The sequence below is a fragment of the Dreissena polymorpha genome, chromosome 3 (genome assembly GCF_020536995.1).
Source record: "Dreissena polymorpha isolate Duluth1 chromosome 3, UMN_Dpol_1.0, whole genome shotgun sequence".
Taxonomy (NCBI): domain Eukaryota; kingdom Metazoa; phylum Mollusca; class Bivalvia; order Myida; family Dreissenidae; genus Dreissena; species Dreissena polymorpha.
In genome coordinates this window covers 50707424-50724895 of record NC_068357.1, presented here as the reverse complement: position 1 = coordinate 50724895, position 17472 = coordinate 50707424, and the positions used below count along the sequence as shown (strand labels likewise).

Sequence of the window (17472 nt, the reverse complement as noted above, 5' to 3'; positions counted from 1 at the left end):
TGCAAGTAAAAGAAATAGAATTTGTAAAATGAAGGCTTACATGATTCTTCTTTAGATATTTTCAGAATTTCCATCCATTATGTATCTTTTGTAATGAGTACAGTTCAGATGTGTTTTGGGGATCACCTTGTGATGTCCATCCTTGAAAGCACCATGGTTCCTTGGCTAGTCAGTACAGACATACTGGTCTTTAGGTAAGTAGTCAATATTAATTGCCGCCTTAGAGTCTTTTGATGATTTTTGCTTTGGCAGACTTAGATTTATTCTGAACGTGAATTATTTCAGCTATTAGGTAAGATAATATCTTTTTACACTGTGAAAATACATGTATGTTCTATTTAATCATAACATATGTGCTTCTGAAAATAGAGGTGACAGATATGCACGCTTCATCTAGACTTTACACTGCCAAGTTTCTTTTTTTCCCAATAATGCTACTAACTGAGGGAACCAACAAATGCAATGCTGTGTTTTAAACATTTTGGGTTAAATTCGTAATTGCAGATGCTGCTTTCCTTTCTTACAAAATACATTTTAGTTTATATGTTAAGCTTGCTTTTCCTTACTGTCATAATAATCATAAATAATTTTGTATGACCCCACAAAAAAGGGAGGGGGTGATTTGCCATTGTTTGTCTGTCCATCCATCTGGCTGTCCATAGCCCAAAGTTTGTGTCGCGCAGAACTCAAAAGTATAACTGCTAGAGCCATCTTTCTGCGAATAGTTGTCAGCATGTGAACTTGTATATCTGAGTATTTTGATGCAAGTGTATCAGATATCTATGGAGTTATGCAGGGGTTTTTTTGGCCCGATTTTATAGCCGAAATTCGGCTATGTTCCCAATCCCAAAAAGTATACATTTCATCCCAAAATGTGGCAAAAAATTCCCGATTTCCAAAAAAAGATTCTTTTTTTTTTTTTAGAAAGAGTCGAATGCGTATTTTAACTCAATTTTAATTTAATTACATCTAACAAAGTATTACATGATTTTGTTCTTTTAATTCGAATGATTATAAAGAGTTATAGCAAATTTAGTATTTCCCTTATCAGTGGACTTATCATTTGGAATAAAAAGGCTAATGAATTTATTTTCCCAATTTCATGAAAATGCCGATAAAATTCCCAATTCCAAAGCCATGGGCTATCTTCCCAAAAAGTGGAAAAAAAACCTGGTTATGGCTCCTGATTTAGCAAACGATAGGAATCTTTGTGACTGAGCCAAATTGTGGGGGCATCTGTGTCCTATGGACACGCATCTACTTTAAAATTAATAAATTAATTAGAATTTGATTAGCACCATGGTATTTGTAGTTTGATATAAGACACTGCATTGACCAACTGCTTTGACCAGCCTTGATTTGCTTTGTGTCAATACTTTGTTGCAGCAGTGACATACTAACAACTTAGATCCATACAATGTCCATTTTAATACTATACCTAGTCAGTTTCACTAACATAAAAATTACTTGTAACCATTCTTAATCATTCAATTTGTATATGCATTTGCGTTAAATGGCGGACATTTGTGCTTACTAAATTCTTCAACACATTCATTGTCAATATTGGCCGTATTTTGGTTTTGAAAAAAGAAATCGTAATAATAATGGATTATTGGGTAATGGATAGAAATGGAAAATGCAAAGATCTATCTATATATAATATGTTTTTCACATGGTACAAGATACTTAAAATGTGAAAATCTTTTTAAAAAATCTTCTTTTTGACCTCATTTAAACTTTTTGTGCTCTGAGAATAGCAGTATTTTGTCCCTCAAAATGTCTATAATTCGTTTAAGGTCGGGGGGCTTAAACCCCCTGGCCCCCCTACCAGGACCTTGCCCTGGACCCACAAGGGGGCCTAGGCGGCCCCCTTGATCCCCGGCCTAATCAGTTACTATTCCACATAATCCTTTGCAATCATAATGACAACCCTGTATGGTTTGAGACTAATTTTGCTTATCCCTTTACTCCATGTATACTCATTTTAACACCTTACGGAATAGACCTTGGTCTCTGTTTGCTTGTACACTTATAATAAAAATATAATTTTTATACGCCCGTATAAAATACGGGACGTATTATGTGAAACCCCTTGGCGGCGGGCGGGCGGCGGGCGGCGGGCGGCGGGCGGAAGGCATCACTTTGTCCGGACTCTAATTCAAATTGTATTCATCCGATCTTCACCAAACTTGGTCAGCAGTTGCATCTAGTTGATATCTAGGCCAAGTTCGAATATGGGTCATGCCGGGTCAAAAACTAGGTCATAGGGTCAATAAGTGCATTTTCAAAGGGGCCACTTTGTCCGGACTCTATTTCAAATTGTATTCATCCGATCTTCACCAAACTTGGTCAGCAGTTGCATCTAGTTGATATCTAGGCCAAGTTCGAATATGGGTCATGCCGGGTCAAAAACTAGGTCATAGGGTCAATAAGTGCATTTTCAAAGGGGCCACTTTGTCCGGACTCTATTTCAAATTGTATTCATCCGATCTTCACCAAACTTGGTCAGCAGTTGCATCTAGTTGATATATAGGCCAAGTTCGAATATGGGTCATGCCGGGTCAAAAACTAGGTCATAGGGTCAATTAGTGCATTTTCAACGGCGCCACTTTGTCCGGACTCTAATTCAAATTGTATTCATCCGATCTTCACCAAATTTGGTCAGAAGTTGTGTCTAGATGATATGTAGGTCAAGTTCAAATATGGGTCATGCCGGGTCAAAAACTAGGTCACGAGGTTACTTAGTGCATTTCAAGCATTTAGCATGGTGTCCGCTCTCTAATTGAAGTAGTTTTCATCTGATCTTCACCTAATTTGGTCAGAAGTTGTGTCTAGATGATATGTAGGTCAAGTTCGAACATGGGTCATGCCGGGTCAAAAACGAGGTCACATAGTGCATTTCAAGCATTAAGCATGTTGTCCGCTCTTTAATTGAAGTAGTTTTCATCTGATCTTCACCAAATTTAGTCAGATGTTACATCTAAGTGATATCTAGGTCAAGTTCAAATATGGGTCATGCCGGGTCAATAACTAGGTCTTGAGGACACTTTCAAGCATTGAGCATGGTGTCCAAAACCTTCGAACGGGCGTATCTTGTGACAGTTTGGCACTCTTGTTCATTATTGCCTGTGGTGAGAAAATTCTTTGTTTTAGTACTAGTGCAAGAATACTTATATATTCATAGTGGGTGAAGTTTGGTACATATTCATGGAGGAAAGGGGTAATACTTAGAGCTTTTGTACTTTGCTTTAATAAGATTATCAGTGTATGTTTTGAATGTCATGTTCATGAATGTATTCCATTGTGTAAATTGATGTTAAATGAGAAATACAAATTTCAGGTGCCTGTATTTCAAGGATGGGCAGAACAAGGCATTCTCACAGCATCAGATGGGCTAGGATATGTATCAATTTAATGGTAATTCCAGCTGAAAAATGGTAATAATGTTTAACCAGGTTTTCCGAAGGAAAAAACTGGTTATTAGATTGGCGAATGCGGGCGGGCTGGCTGGCTGGCTGGCTGGCGGGCTGGCGGAATAAGCTTGTCCGGGCCATAACTATGTCGTTCATTGTCAGATTTTAAAATCATTTGGCACAATTGTTCACCATCATTGGACGGTGTGTCGCGCGAAATAATTACGTCGATATCTCCAAGGTCAAGGTCACACTTTGAGTTCAAAGGTCAAAAATGGCCATAAATGAGCTTGTCCGAGCCATAACTATGTCGTTCATCGTCAGATTTTAAAATCATTTGGCACATTTGTTCACCATCATTGGACGGTGTGTCGCGCGAAATAATTACGTCGATATCTCCAAGGTCAAGGTCACACTTTGAGTTCAAAGGTCAAAAATGGCCATAAATGAGCTTGTCCTGGCCATAACTATGTCATTCATTGTGAGATTTTAAAATCATTTGGCACATTTGTTCACCATCATGGGACGGTGTGTCCCACGAAAGAATCACGTCAATATCTCCAATGTCAAGGTCGCCACGACTAAAAATAGATTTAAAAAAAAAAAAAATTACAAAGGGGGTTAATTTTTTTTGGTCATTTCAAAAGTTCAGTTTGAGTTTTCTCCCTTTATCAGATTTTTTTTTCACAATGAAAACCTGGTTTTGTGACAATTTTGTCCCTTGTCTTATTTAGCCCTACTTTTTAACAGTAAAAATCCCTACTTTGCCCTACTTTTTGCTAAAATCTTGCCCTACTTTTGCCATAGTTTTTGTGGAGAGGCAGTTGAAAGCCTGCTCATGGAGCTGCACATTTTGAGTGGTGAAAGGTCAAGGTCAAGTTCATCCTTCAAGGTCAAAACTCAAGGTCAAAGGTCAAATTTTTAAAATATTGAAAATGGCAACTTGATATTCGGCATGCATGTGTACCTTGTGGAGCTGCACATTTTGAGTGGTGAAAGGTCAAGGTCATCCTTCAAGGTCAAAGGTCAAATATATGGCTTTAAAGCGGCGCAATAGGGGGCATTGTGTTTCTAACAAACACATCTCTTGTTATTATTTTATTTTTGAAAGACCGTCAAACCATCCCACTCAAGCTTTTGCTATCAAACTTGAAATATAATCTTATATGTTTGTTTTATGTTCAATCAGAGCTCCAGATAAGGTTTTGTGAAATTCTTAAATTACTACAAGATTTTCAAAAAGAATTCTTAACTCTGAAATTTTATTTTTAACGTTACTACTAAGTTTTGGAAAATAATTCTTATTTTTTCTTAATGACCTAAAAATAAATAATAATGGTTATTTTCATGCAAAAAAAAATCAAAATAAACATACTAGCAACTTTATTTATACGAGTTCAACAGTGTCTTTTCAGTATTATACAATTTTATTTTTCAAATACCTTCATATACCCAAACTGTGCTTAGATTCCATGCCTTAGATGAATTTTTACATATTTTACAATTAAAACGGGTCTCCCCTTCAATCTTTTCAACGATTAGCCACGGGACTTGTCCCTTCCACTCGTTCAATGTTTTTTTGTGTGTTTAAGTTTGGACCCGTCGTGTCGCGTTTTTGTTAAGCTTTTCCGACTGTGTCGGCAACTGAACATACAACATCGTATAAGATCTTTTCTATAATGTCTTTCTAAACATTTAACTTCGGCTCACTTTGCGTACAATATGTTAAAAGCGTGTTTTTGGACGCTTTGCAGTTTTTTAGGACGCTCTTTGGGCGCCGCCATTGTTTTTTGACAGATAGACTGCATACGCCGCTTTTATTGGAAAAAATGCGCATTGTTACACAAACCCGATAACCATTCTATATAAGCACCGCAAAGATCTTTAATACGCGAAAAGAACTCAATAAAACTCGATACGAACCGATGTAAAAATAATATTCGTAACTTGATTTTGTAATCCTTAATGGTACGACAAGATTTAAAAATAAATACGTAACGCACTTGAAAATTATTCGTAATTACGAAAATACGACCCTTATCTGGAGCTCTGTCAATAGATTGTGGAAAATATACCTGAACTCAGAATCGACTATAATGTATTACTTCTTTAAAACATTAGCGATCAATATGTTTCAATTATGGTCCACTTCCAGTTAGAATATGACTATATTACACCTTATTGAATATGAACAATTTCCCCATGATGGCTTACGTTTACTGTCAAGCACTCGAAAAGTCGAGCGCCCTGTCTTCTGACAGCTCTTGTTTTTATTTCTTTTAATGACAACAAGGGTAAACCATGTCTTAATATGACATACAGTTTCCAAAATAGTAAATAATGATTATGGAATTTGTCAAAGTACAATTTTTTTTATTTTATACATGTTTATTTTACAGCGGTTTCAATTGTCCCAAATTTCAAATCTGGAAAATTAGGCTGGGGGTCGTGGGCCACAGGAACCCAAGGGAGCCCTCACTAAGTTAACTTCAGTGATTTTATTTGCCCTAAATTACCGCCGATATTCGGCTGCTTCCCAATTGCAAAAATCGACGTTTTTTTCCAAAAATCTTATCAAAATTTCCCAAATGAGGACCAAATTTTCCCAATAAACCCAATTAGATTACAATGTCATTTAAGATGTCCTAGAACCAGTGCCGATCAAGCTTGTCGAGTCATCGCCGAACGACAACTGACTTACGTATTGGTTTGCAAATGGAGCCGAATATATATGATTACATTGCCACTCATCTCTCTCTATATTGCGGAGAATACCGACGATAGTCGATGTATCCGGATTGAGCACGCCTGCTTTTACACACGTCCACGATGGCGGCAAGCAGACGAGAAATTTCAATTAAAGGCGAAAATGATAAATAACATTCGAATTAACAACGGTTATCATATGGTTATAAGTGAATTATTTAATGGGTGTGTCAATTATTGCAAAATACTACGTTTGAGATTAAAATATATTTATTAGAAATCTGCAAAGTGAATGTGCGTCATGGAAACGAGTGTTGCTGTTGGAAAATTGGAGTTCAGTCTATTCACAAAGTTAAAGCATTTACGATAAGTATCGTTCAAAAATGGAAAGAGACAAACATGATTTGATTTATATGTTAGTTGATCTGTGTATACTCAGATTCATATGCATATTCTGCTTTATTATGTTTGTCATGCTGTACAGTTTACTGAAATAGCATTGAACTCAGGTTGTCAAGTGCAAGATATTGAAAAGGTAAACAAATTAAATATATTATTTAAACTCCATTTAATACAGGATTAACACAACCTTGAACACTAAAGCGTGTTTGTTTATATTTGTTTATGTTTTTCCCATATGAAGTATAATTAAAAAAATACTGAATTAAATTTATACTCTTAAATGGGTTATGATCAATTGGTGTATATAAGAATCTATAGATTATTGCAAGTTTAATATGCATGGGGAAGGATATTAACGTAATATTGTCTTCATTGTAAGAAGACATTACAGCAGCACTTTATAATAATATAAAATTGATGTCAAATATGCACTTAAAAACAATTTTAATTCTGTTACGTATAATCATATTTTTAACGCTTAATGTTTCCCAATTTCATGGTTTATCACGCTATTTTTCCCAATTTCATGGTTTATCGCGCTAATTTTCCCAATCCAAATGACACAGGCTGTAACAAATAAAAGCAAAAAATATCACTGTACTTTTTTTATAGTTTTTCCAAATGCAATTTATATTGAATACAATTAAAAAATAATATAAACCACACCGCCTGTATGACCACATAATTATGTATTCTTTATTCTATTTTTCTATAAAGAACTTTGAACATGAATTATAATCAACGAAAAATACTGTGTCTGAAAATGACAGTCCAAAAAATTGTACGTCTTATGCACATAAAAAAGTGCATATTACTTGCAGAAAATGAAAACCAGTAACCTAGCAAATATGTAATTAATATACAATTTGGTTGACATATTGCTTAACAAAAGCATAGTTTGTGAGTAAGAAACAAAAATTTAATTATAATTTTTTAATTTCAATCGATAATCGGCAGGAAGGTTTAACATCATCGACATTTAACTAATTATTTAATTATCATACTTCTGATCGATAGTCAGAAGAAAGGTATAAAGTGATCAGCTTAGAAATAATTATACGCCCAATAACAAAATTTAGGGTCCTATATATTGGAGTGAGCTTAATGTCTGTCTGTCTGCCTGTTGGTCAGTCTGTCTGTCGGTCTGTATTGTAAGTGTCCGCTCTCTATCACAAGTTGTTTTCATCTGATCTTCACTAAACTTGGTCAGATGTTATATCTAGATTATGTCCAGGTCAAGCTCGAATATGGCAGGTAAAAAACTAGGTCACGGGGTCACTTAGTGTGTTTTAAACATTGAGCATGGTGTCCGCTCTCTACTTCAAGTAGTTTTCATCTGATCTTCACCACACTTGGTCAGAAGTTGTATCTAGATGATGTGTTGGTCAAACTCAAAGATGGACCATGCTGTGTCAAAAACTAGGTCACAGGGTCACTTAGTGCGTTTTAAACATTGAGCATGGTGTCCGCTGTTTTTTGTGAAGACAACATGCAATAATTCTGTGTCAAAATTCGGCATGTGGGGGTATTCGTCACGTCTGTGACAAAGCTCTAGTTTATTTATTTGTTACGCTTCTATTCATGTTTATCTTTGAATCCGACTTTTGCCACCCGCTGCTATATTATACAATTGGTAGGCAGACAACAATATCAAAGTATTCTCAAAGTGTACAGTGTCTGCACATGAATGACCCAATATTACCTGATAGATTCACCCATGTATAAACGAGCTCAATGTTGCTTGGCCAGCTACCATGTGCACTTCAATAACAATAAGGGCAAGCGATGTCTCATAATCAGGTACAGACCAGGTTTTGTTTACTTTCGAATTGCGAACACTTTCATTGAAACAAAAAGACAAATAAAGGAAACCAGTCCTGGTTAAAATGGCGGATGTTTTCAACAAAATTCTCAATATTTTTCGCTGATGGCTCAAATGGCAAACGACGGCGCAAGCCCTGCCAATCTTCATGAGACTTGGTCAGAACATTTCTTCTATTGATATAGTGTTTTTCCTAAGCCCTTTTTGCGTGGCGCTGCACCACGCCGCCTTTCTCAAGTGCCACTCTGCCCTTTTCAAAGGAAAAAGCTGCCACTTGCCCTTATTGATAACATCTTAATTGCCCCTGGACCAAACTTCTAAGCCTACTGTATCTGAGTATGGCCCCAAGGCAGCAAAGATTTGCGCGGTTGTGAATTAGTCATGCCTGAATAACGACGTGTCAATATCAATCGCTATTATTATATAAATGTCAGTGTCTTTGTTATACCGTCCAAGCCCACTTATCGGTCCGTAATGTGTACTCCTCAACAATAAAATAGTGGACAGATACTTGGGAGACTTATGATGAAAACCTTGATGTTATCCTGGTGGAAATTGTGCATTTCATTCATAATAATTATAATACTTAAATTTTATAGACTACTTTTACTCTCCTGAAGTTCACCTGCTCAGAATACAGTCCAACCCCTACTTCCCGTCACCCCTCATCGCCGGTAGCCCCGTGTAGGCGGCCGGTCTGTGCCGCGACTGTCGATAAACACTATATAATGCATCCATCTTTAGCGGAAACCCCGTTTCTCCGGCCAGCGGCCAGCAATTTTGCATCCCAAGTGTTAAATTCCCCCCATATGAGTGGTCACGCGCGAGTAAGTCAGTCATGTACACTGGCAAAATTACACCGACGCAACGGCGAAAAAATCGATACGTACTTCCGGTCTGCAGTTTATGCTCTGCAGTACTGAAGCGTGATGTGTGATAAACATTTTGACAGCCAGTTTGCAAAATTGCAATTAATTAGCGGCAGATTATCGGGTTATCGGGTTAAAGCAATATTCAACCGTTTGATCTTTTTGTTTCCGCACATTTGAATATCATCTATTAGTACTGGAAAAGAGATTCTTAATTTATAATTGATTATTTGTAGCTGTTGAATCATACTATTTCAAGCACACATTAAGGACAATTATCGGCTTATTAAAAGTTTAAAAGAACAACGCAACTTTTAACCGAAATAAACTGCTCTACGTGTTCTCTGTGCTACAAAGTTTTTATCCAAAAATCAATACACGCTTGCATGGGTATGACATGACATTGTACATTGGTGCATAATTTTCGCACGCTTTTGTCCGGACAAAGGAAATACATGAGGACCTTTTTGATGCTAGGATTTGTAAACGTCTCTTTAACATAAATCAATCGGGAGTGTGTTTTGGATTACAAATTATGATTCTCATTTGGGAATTTAACAAAACATTTATATTTGTTTTATCTTTACAATGATTTCAATATTAATTTTGATAAAACCATTTACGCGGTGAAATAAATGTTTTTATAATATTATGCATGAAAAGCACGATTAACAGTAGGATTACACCTGGTTGCTTTTATCAGTCTCTTAAGTAACTGGCCACGATTTTATCGTGGAGGAGATCACTGTCGGGACCAATTCGTGCGGTAGGTATTACAAAGACATAAAACTGCAATTAACCAATTAAATCATCGATTGATAGTGACACGGGAGTTATTCACGCATAACTGATTCACAACTGTTCCCATCTTAAGTGCATTGGTGCCATACAACGCGCATTCTGTAAACAACGAATCATGAGAATGATTCTTTTTCATTGACTTGATTCTGATGAGGATGATATTGATGATGATTAGAAAGATGAATGGAATATTTTTTTGAATGAAAATGTTGTTTTATAGCTGACTTTAGAAAGGAAGAAATAAAATTATTTTAAGTCTATACATTGTTAAGTACATGTACACATATTTACCATTTTGTTTATACAAAAATTGAACAGTTGGCCATCAACTCTAGACTCCCTATGACCCAACCCCCTCTTAAAAGGCCACCCCGCTTAAGCAGCCAATTTGGCCGTTTCCCTTGACTGGCTGCTTAAGAGGGGTTGGACTGTAGTCCTTTGTTCAACAGGTAAGCATCGTAGGGCCCATGGTTCTCTTGTGTTAATCATTGCAAATGATTCCACTAATTACTGCTTACCAGCTTTGTTGTTTTGAACATGTGTGTATTTTCAAACCTGTTTTTTTGAGGCTCACTGTGTAATTGACACTGTGTTGTCCTAAACTCAAACAATGCCATGCAATGTTTTCATAACAGGTGTTTCTTGCTTATAAATGGACCGGTCGATGAATGGGCGACATCCTTTTTGACCATTATGGGTGACAAACAGAGAGCCATCATATACATTCATTTCTTGCTTTTCTTTATAAATTTGAGTGCCCACACATTTGTCTTTTTGTCTAACATGACATTTCATGATGAAAATATTAATGCATTCAAAGTATTTGAAGACAATTATTTTCACAGAGGGACATCAATAGTCCGTCATATTTTAATAATTTAAACTAAAGCTTTTAGATTTTTGTGTAATTTACAAAACAGGAAACAATGCAATAATATTTTAAAAGTACTGAATAAGCTTCATAAACATATTTCACTTTATTTTTGTCAGTGAATCGATGAAGTAGGTGCTTTAAAGGGACTGTCAACCACGAATGATGAAAAAAGTTCTAAAATACCTTATTTTCTTACAATTATTAGTTTATATTGATTAAAATATCACGACTGGTATATTATATTACTTGAACAAAATTCATATTTTCAGTATATTTGGTAATAAAATTTCGCGATGTGAAATAAAAAGTACATTGCGAAAATAGGTGACATTACAATATACACACTATAACAGTGTCCGACAAATTTCTTATTTTTCAGGTAGCCCACTGGGCTACCAATAAAAATATTTGGTAGCCCATAAAATTTTCCTACAAAATGATAAGAGGCAGGTTTTCATTTTTATTTTATTTCTTCATTTACATATACATAATATGTATACATACAGGGACCTATACAAACAATATATGTTTGTATAGGTCCCTGATACATACATATACATAAAACAGCAAGTAGTCTGATGTACACAGTCAATATCGTAAATTAATGTTACAGTACAGGCATCGTGTACTTGAATGTAAATGTACCAAAGAAAATCATATACTACATGTAGATATTACATGTATGTGTACTTGTATGTGTACTTAAATTCGGACAAAACGTTAGGTCGGAAACGTAAACACAGAGTTTACGAAGAGTTTCGTATGGTGTTAATCAATGCAATTGCCCTTTTTAACAACAAATACCAAGTTTCAAGAAATCAAGAGTATTAAATCATTTATTTACTTGTGTCCGACTTTAAGTACTGTCCGAATTTACGTATTGCATTCGTATGTTACGACACTTGTGTGCAGTCAGTATACAATACAATAATTGTTTCAATAATGAAGGAACTGATACAGCGTAACGGTAACGATACAGCGTGTTTACATTATATTTTATTAAGAGGAAATGTCAATGCCAAATAATTCGCGAGATACCCCGGTACTTTAGTTGAAATTCACAACGAAACTTTTAATGGAAATTAAATGATCTCAATGTTGTACCCGCTACGAAATTTTTATTTACAAATAAATACACCCACGCCAATTTTCGCGCGCTTTTTATCTGGACAAAGAAATTCATTTATTAAATGTAGAATTTTGTAACCTTAAATAGCTGTACACAACGCGTGCAAACCGTGGCAGGTGATTTACACATGTTGCAATACAACGGTCCTGATTGGGAGCTTATTTCATCATATCTTTAAAAAAATACAAAATACAAATACAAATTTTATTTCAAGTCGGTTTGTACATAACAAGTATAACATTAGCGATGTATCGCTATTGACCGACATAATATAACAACATACATATAACAAATATACAGTTGAGCATTACATGAAATTTACATTATATAAACAAACAGTATCGTCCTTGAGTTGAGATCAATTATAATAAATAAATAAATATATTAACCTGAATACAATAAACTTGATTATTTTAACATGTTAAAAACGAAAGAACTATGGCATGTGATATACAATTATAATATTTAGACAGTTAAGATCATAGCATTATTAAAAATAAATTAAATATAACTTATAAGAATAAAAATTGTGCTGTAGTTGATGATCTTGACCTTGGTCTAAGAGCAGCTATAAGAAAAAAAAATAAAAAAATAAAAAATAAATAAGGTAAAAGTCTGACAATGGATATGGACACTAAAGTGTGATAGATAAAAAGAAAACAATTATCCCCCAAATCAGATTTGAAAGAAATGTTCAGCAGCTACTTCACAAAAACACAAGCATAATGAGTTATTTCAAATGGTACATAAAGCTTTATTCAAAATCTGATGAAAAGAAAGTACACTTGGCAACTGCCATTAATATGTAACAAACAAAAATTTCATGCACAACATAATATAACATGCTGAAAATAGCAACTGAAAATCTGATGAAAAGAAAGTACACTGGGCAACTGCCATTAATATGTAACATACAAAAATTCATGCACAAAATAATATAACTTGCTGAAAATAGCAACTGAGGGTTAAACTGGCAAAAGCAAATAACAAGAACATATAATACAAGCCATACTAGGTACAACAGCAAGAACATCTGCAATCCTCTCCGTCCCACGAGCCTATCAGACTTCGGAACTGGTTAAGTCCCGTCACATATCCCTGAAGTGCTAGGGTAACGAGTTCCAGAGCCTGGGGGCTGCGGAACGGAAAGACTTAAGACCATAACTGGTACTTCTTACCCGTGGGATTTCAGCTGTATTAGTGTACCTAAAAGAGTAAGAGTTATTTTTAATTTTAATAAGATCATGAAGATATGTTGGTGTCTGTTTATTAATTATCTTGTAGGTTTCAATAGCCATTTGTCTTAGTCTTCTTATTTTTAAGCTTGGCAGTTTTGATTTGCTAAGCAACCCTTCATAATCAGACTTATAGTCATTATAAATAAACCTTAGAGCTCTTTTCTGTATGTTTTCTATTTTTTGAGTTTTTATTTCTCCACAGAAATGCCATGTTAATGGGCAGAAATTGAAGTTTGAGAGAATGAATGAGTAATATATATTAAGTTTGCCAAGTTTACAAAGATTCCTACCTATATGCTTTAGAACATTTAATTGTCTGGATGCCTTTTTACATAAGTTGGAAATGTGTTTGTCAAAATTTAATTTAAAATCTAATGTAACCCCTAGTAAGAGAACCTCATCCTCACAGTTTATTTTGTTTCCTGACAAGTCAAAAGAGATATTAGCTTTGTGAGTTTTAGACCCTATTGCGATTGCCTGAAATTTATCAGGATTAGCTTGCATTTTATTGTCTGAGAACCATTTTATTAAGGATAAACTGTCATTTTCTAAGGTAGATTTAACTATATCTAGATTATGATGTGCAAAAGATAAGGTATTATCATCAGCATAATTGTACAGATTACTCTCTTGAACAAAATGAAAAATGTCATTGATGAATATATTAAAAAGGACGGGACCTAATATTGAGCCTTGGGGTACACCTTTATAAATTTCTTGAAAGTCACTTTTAAATTGACCTATTTTAATACATTGTTTTCTTTCACTCAAGTAACTAATGATTAATTGTAAAGATTTTTCAGATACACCATAATACTTTAGTTTTAGGGAGAGGAGATCATGAGGCAGACAGTAGAACGCTTTGGACAGGTCCATTAAAACTGAGGCAACATATTTGTTTTCATCTAAAGCCCTTTTCCAGTCTTCGATTATTTTCAGTAAAGTTGTCTGGCAGCCATATCCAGGTCTAAATGCAGATAGATAAGTATTGAAATGCTGGTCAAAAAATTTAGTTAGTTGAGTATTTATAGCCCTTTCAAAGATTTTTGATATTGTGGGAAGGATGCTGACCGGGCGATAGTTTCGTTTTTCAAGTGTACTATTTTTCTTGTGTAAAGGTGTTACTTGAGCTATTTTTAATTTATCTGGAAATACTGAGTTTTCAAAGGATTTATTAATTAGGGATGTAATACTTGTTGATATAGTATCTTTTGAGAGTTTAAGTAATTTTGGTGATATACCATCAGCACCAGTGGCTTTTTTACAATTCAAATTATCAATTTGTTTCTTGACAAAAGAATCCTGTACGGGTTGAAAACTTAATTTAGATTCAATAGTGTTTGTTGATTTAATTGAGACTATGCTGGGATGGTTTTCATCTACTGATACTGAGTTATTTCCAATATTTTGAGCCACATTAACAAAAAAATCATTGAATATGTTACATACTTCCTGTTGATCAGTAATAATTTTATTATGTTCACATAGTGCAGTGTCCTTTTTGGTGGAATTACCTTTATTTGTCAAAAATGGTTTCACTGTTGGCCAAAAATCAGCAGATTTGCATCCCCCAACACAGCGGTCAATAAAATACTTGTCCATTGATTTCCTCCTAATACTAGTTACCAAATTTCTTTGCTTTCTAAAGTTTTCCCAGTTTTGAGACGTTTTATTTTTCTTGTATTTATTCAAGAGCATTCTTTTCTTATAAATTGCATTTTTAAGTGTTTTGTTCATAAAAGGAACTGGTTTTTGTAATATTCTTTTCTTTTTTATAGGGGCATGTTTGTTTGCAGTTTCTACAAAGATTTCATTAAAATCATCGTACATTTTATTTACATCATTATGACTTGTGTTTAGGTTTAAAAGGTTGTCATTTAGGTCTGAATTAAAATCATCAACATTAAAACTTTTAAAACTTCTGTATAAGCTAAATCTATTTTTTGACTTTTGAGTTTCCTGTTTAAATTGGACACCAATGAAATTGTGGCAATCACTCAACCCGCAGTCAAAATTACAAATATTACCCAAAAAATTATTATTATTGGTTAATACTACATCAAGAAGTGTTGGGTTGGCTTTATTTGAGAAACAGGTTGGTTCCGACACAATATTTACTAAGTCAAAAATATCACATGAGTTTTTTAATGTTTGACATTTCTCATCTATAAGCATATTAAAATTGAGGTCGCCAATGACCAATATATTTTCATATTTGCAGAAAGCTTTGTCAAGGGTATAATCAAAGTTTTCTTGAAACTTCTGATTTGACATAGATGGTGGTTTATATGTACCAAGTATCAGCCATTTACATTTATCAAAATTTACCTCTACAAAGATGGATTCGATTTCATCCAAATTCTAACTGGGGTTTCCTTTCGCCAGCAATATCTGACCTTAGGTATGCTATGAGACCTCCACCATTTACATCTCTATCAGCTCTCCACATATGGTACTTGTCAACTGAAAATTGAGAATCAGGAAAAGAGTTATCAATTTTAGTTTCAGCTATAAATAGAATATCAACTAGACCTTCATGTAAAATTTCTTGTATACTATAAAACTTATTTCTGAGACTGTTTATATTTAGATAACCGCATGTAAAGCGCTTTGGGTGTTGTTTTTTCATTGTCGTCAGAGGTTTGAAATTGTCAATGTTTTCATCACAGTTTGTGGAATCGAAAGAGTCATCTACTGATAAATAGGATTGTTCGAAGAAGCTGTCTGAGAAGTGGAACTTGTCACAATGAGGGCAAATCCATGGGTTGGTGTTGTTTGAAAGTTCCACATATTCCTTGGGAGTTATGCTTGCACATTTAATGTGCCACCAGAAATAACATGCTTCGCAGAGTACAGCTTTACTGTTCCAAGCGATAGCCTTCGGACATGTGTTATTGCCACATGGTTGCCGTGCCGGCCCAGGGTTCGTCGCTATGTCTCCGGACAAAAGTATTAAGTAAATAGATAGCCAGTATTTTATAGGCATTGGTTTTGATTTCACTCTGCGTGTATGCGTGAGATGGTAATAAAATTGAAACAAGCTGTTGGATGTACATATATAAATGTTACCAATTTTGAAATAAATATTTGTTGGGTGTATTGATTGGTTTTCACTAACTTCTCCAACGAATATCCTCAGTTCCTTGTTACAGTGGTTCACTCGAGGTTCATTTTGGATAAATTTGTCTTCATCATGAACAGGAGGACTGCCAAATACCAGTAGGAGAGCCAAAATCTTCAAAACGGTCGTTATTTTCTCCATACTTCCGTGTTTAGGTTTTGTGTCAAGGTCACTGTTGTTCTGTGCCTTTAGACGCTTGACAAATTGAGTTTTTAATGAGCGCCTGAACTACGTGGTAATGAGCGGCTTTTTTTCAAGCGTCTGGTGATCCGGATTCACGATAAAAAATGTCAAAAGTCTATTAAAACCATCAAATAATAGAGTCGATGATTGGTAAAGTACTCCGTTATGCTAGTTTTATCGAAATATTGAAGTAAAGTTCTTCTTTGGTGCTCCAGTAATTTAGAAATTGAAGTTTTCTTCCGGAGGTTTTTTGCACCTGTGGTTACACACCACTAAAGACATTAGGATTAGAATAGAACCATATGCCGAAATTTATTTGACACTTTAGAAAATTTCAAATGTTTGTGTTTATGACTCTTATTGTCTATATTACCCACCCATTATTTGGTTTTAAAAATATATATCGGGCATATATGGGATTATTGATTAACAGTCGATTAATCCAATTATTAATTGACTATGCAAACCAATTAGCAGGTGTTAACCGCGTTCACACCGTTGTTATTAATATTCATTTTCGGTTTCGTTACCGTTTTGAATCCGCTATTGTTTTGATTTATTTAATGTTCTGCGTCCTTTGATATTTAACGACATCAAAAACGCTGTCGCCATTACTCATTGTTGCGGTTAACAAAGAATTCAAAACTGCGAAATGATGTTGCATCATGTGCGCCAACTATCCAACCGGCTCTCATTATATTATTAGCAGACGACAAATGTTGATTCTGATTGGATGATTAAAATACACTGTTACTGTTTACGACATTACCGCAAGTGATCGGTTACTGATTAGATAATTGATTGCACTTTGTTATTGGATTATAAGCAATACACAGTGTACAAACACATGGTCAGCGTGTTTATTCTACGTATGTCTGTCAATAAACCGGGCTACCACTCTTATAAATTTATAG

General features: G+C 34.8%; 1 protein-coding gene and 1 long non-coding RNA gene across 5 annotated transcripts in view; one reads left to right on the top strand and one right to left on the bottom strand.

Moving 5' to 3' along the window:
• Window positions 1-17472, top strand: part of LOC127874092 (interleukin-6 receptor subunit beta-like) — a 188948-nt gene that overhangs the window by 12458 nt on the left and 159018 nt on the right. The window lies entirely within an intron of this gene.
• On the bottom strand, window positions 12938-16690 carry LOC127874108 (uncharacterized). The gene is made up of 3 exons (XR_008046626.1): window positions 16373-16690; window positions 15583-15717; window positions 12938-13222 (listed from the first exon to the last, which is right to left on the bottom strand). It is a non-coding gene; the product is annotated as an uncharacterized LOC127874108 (long non-coding RNA).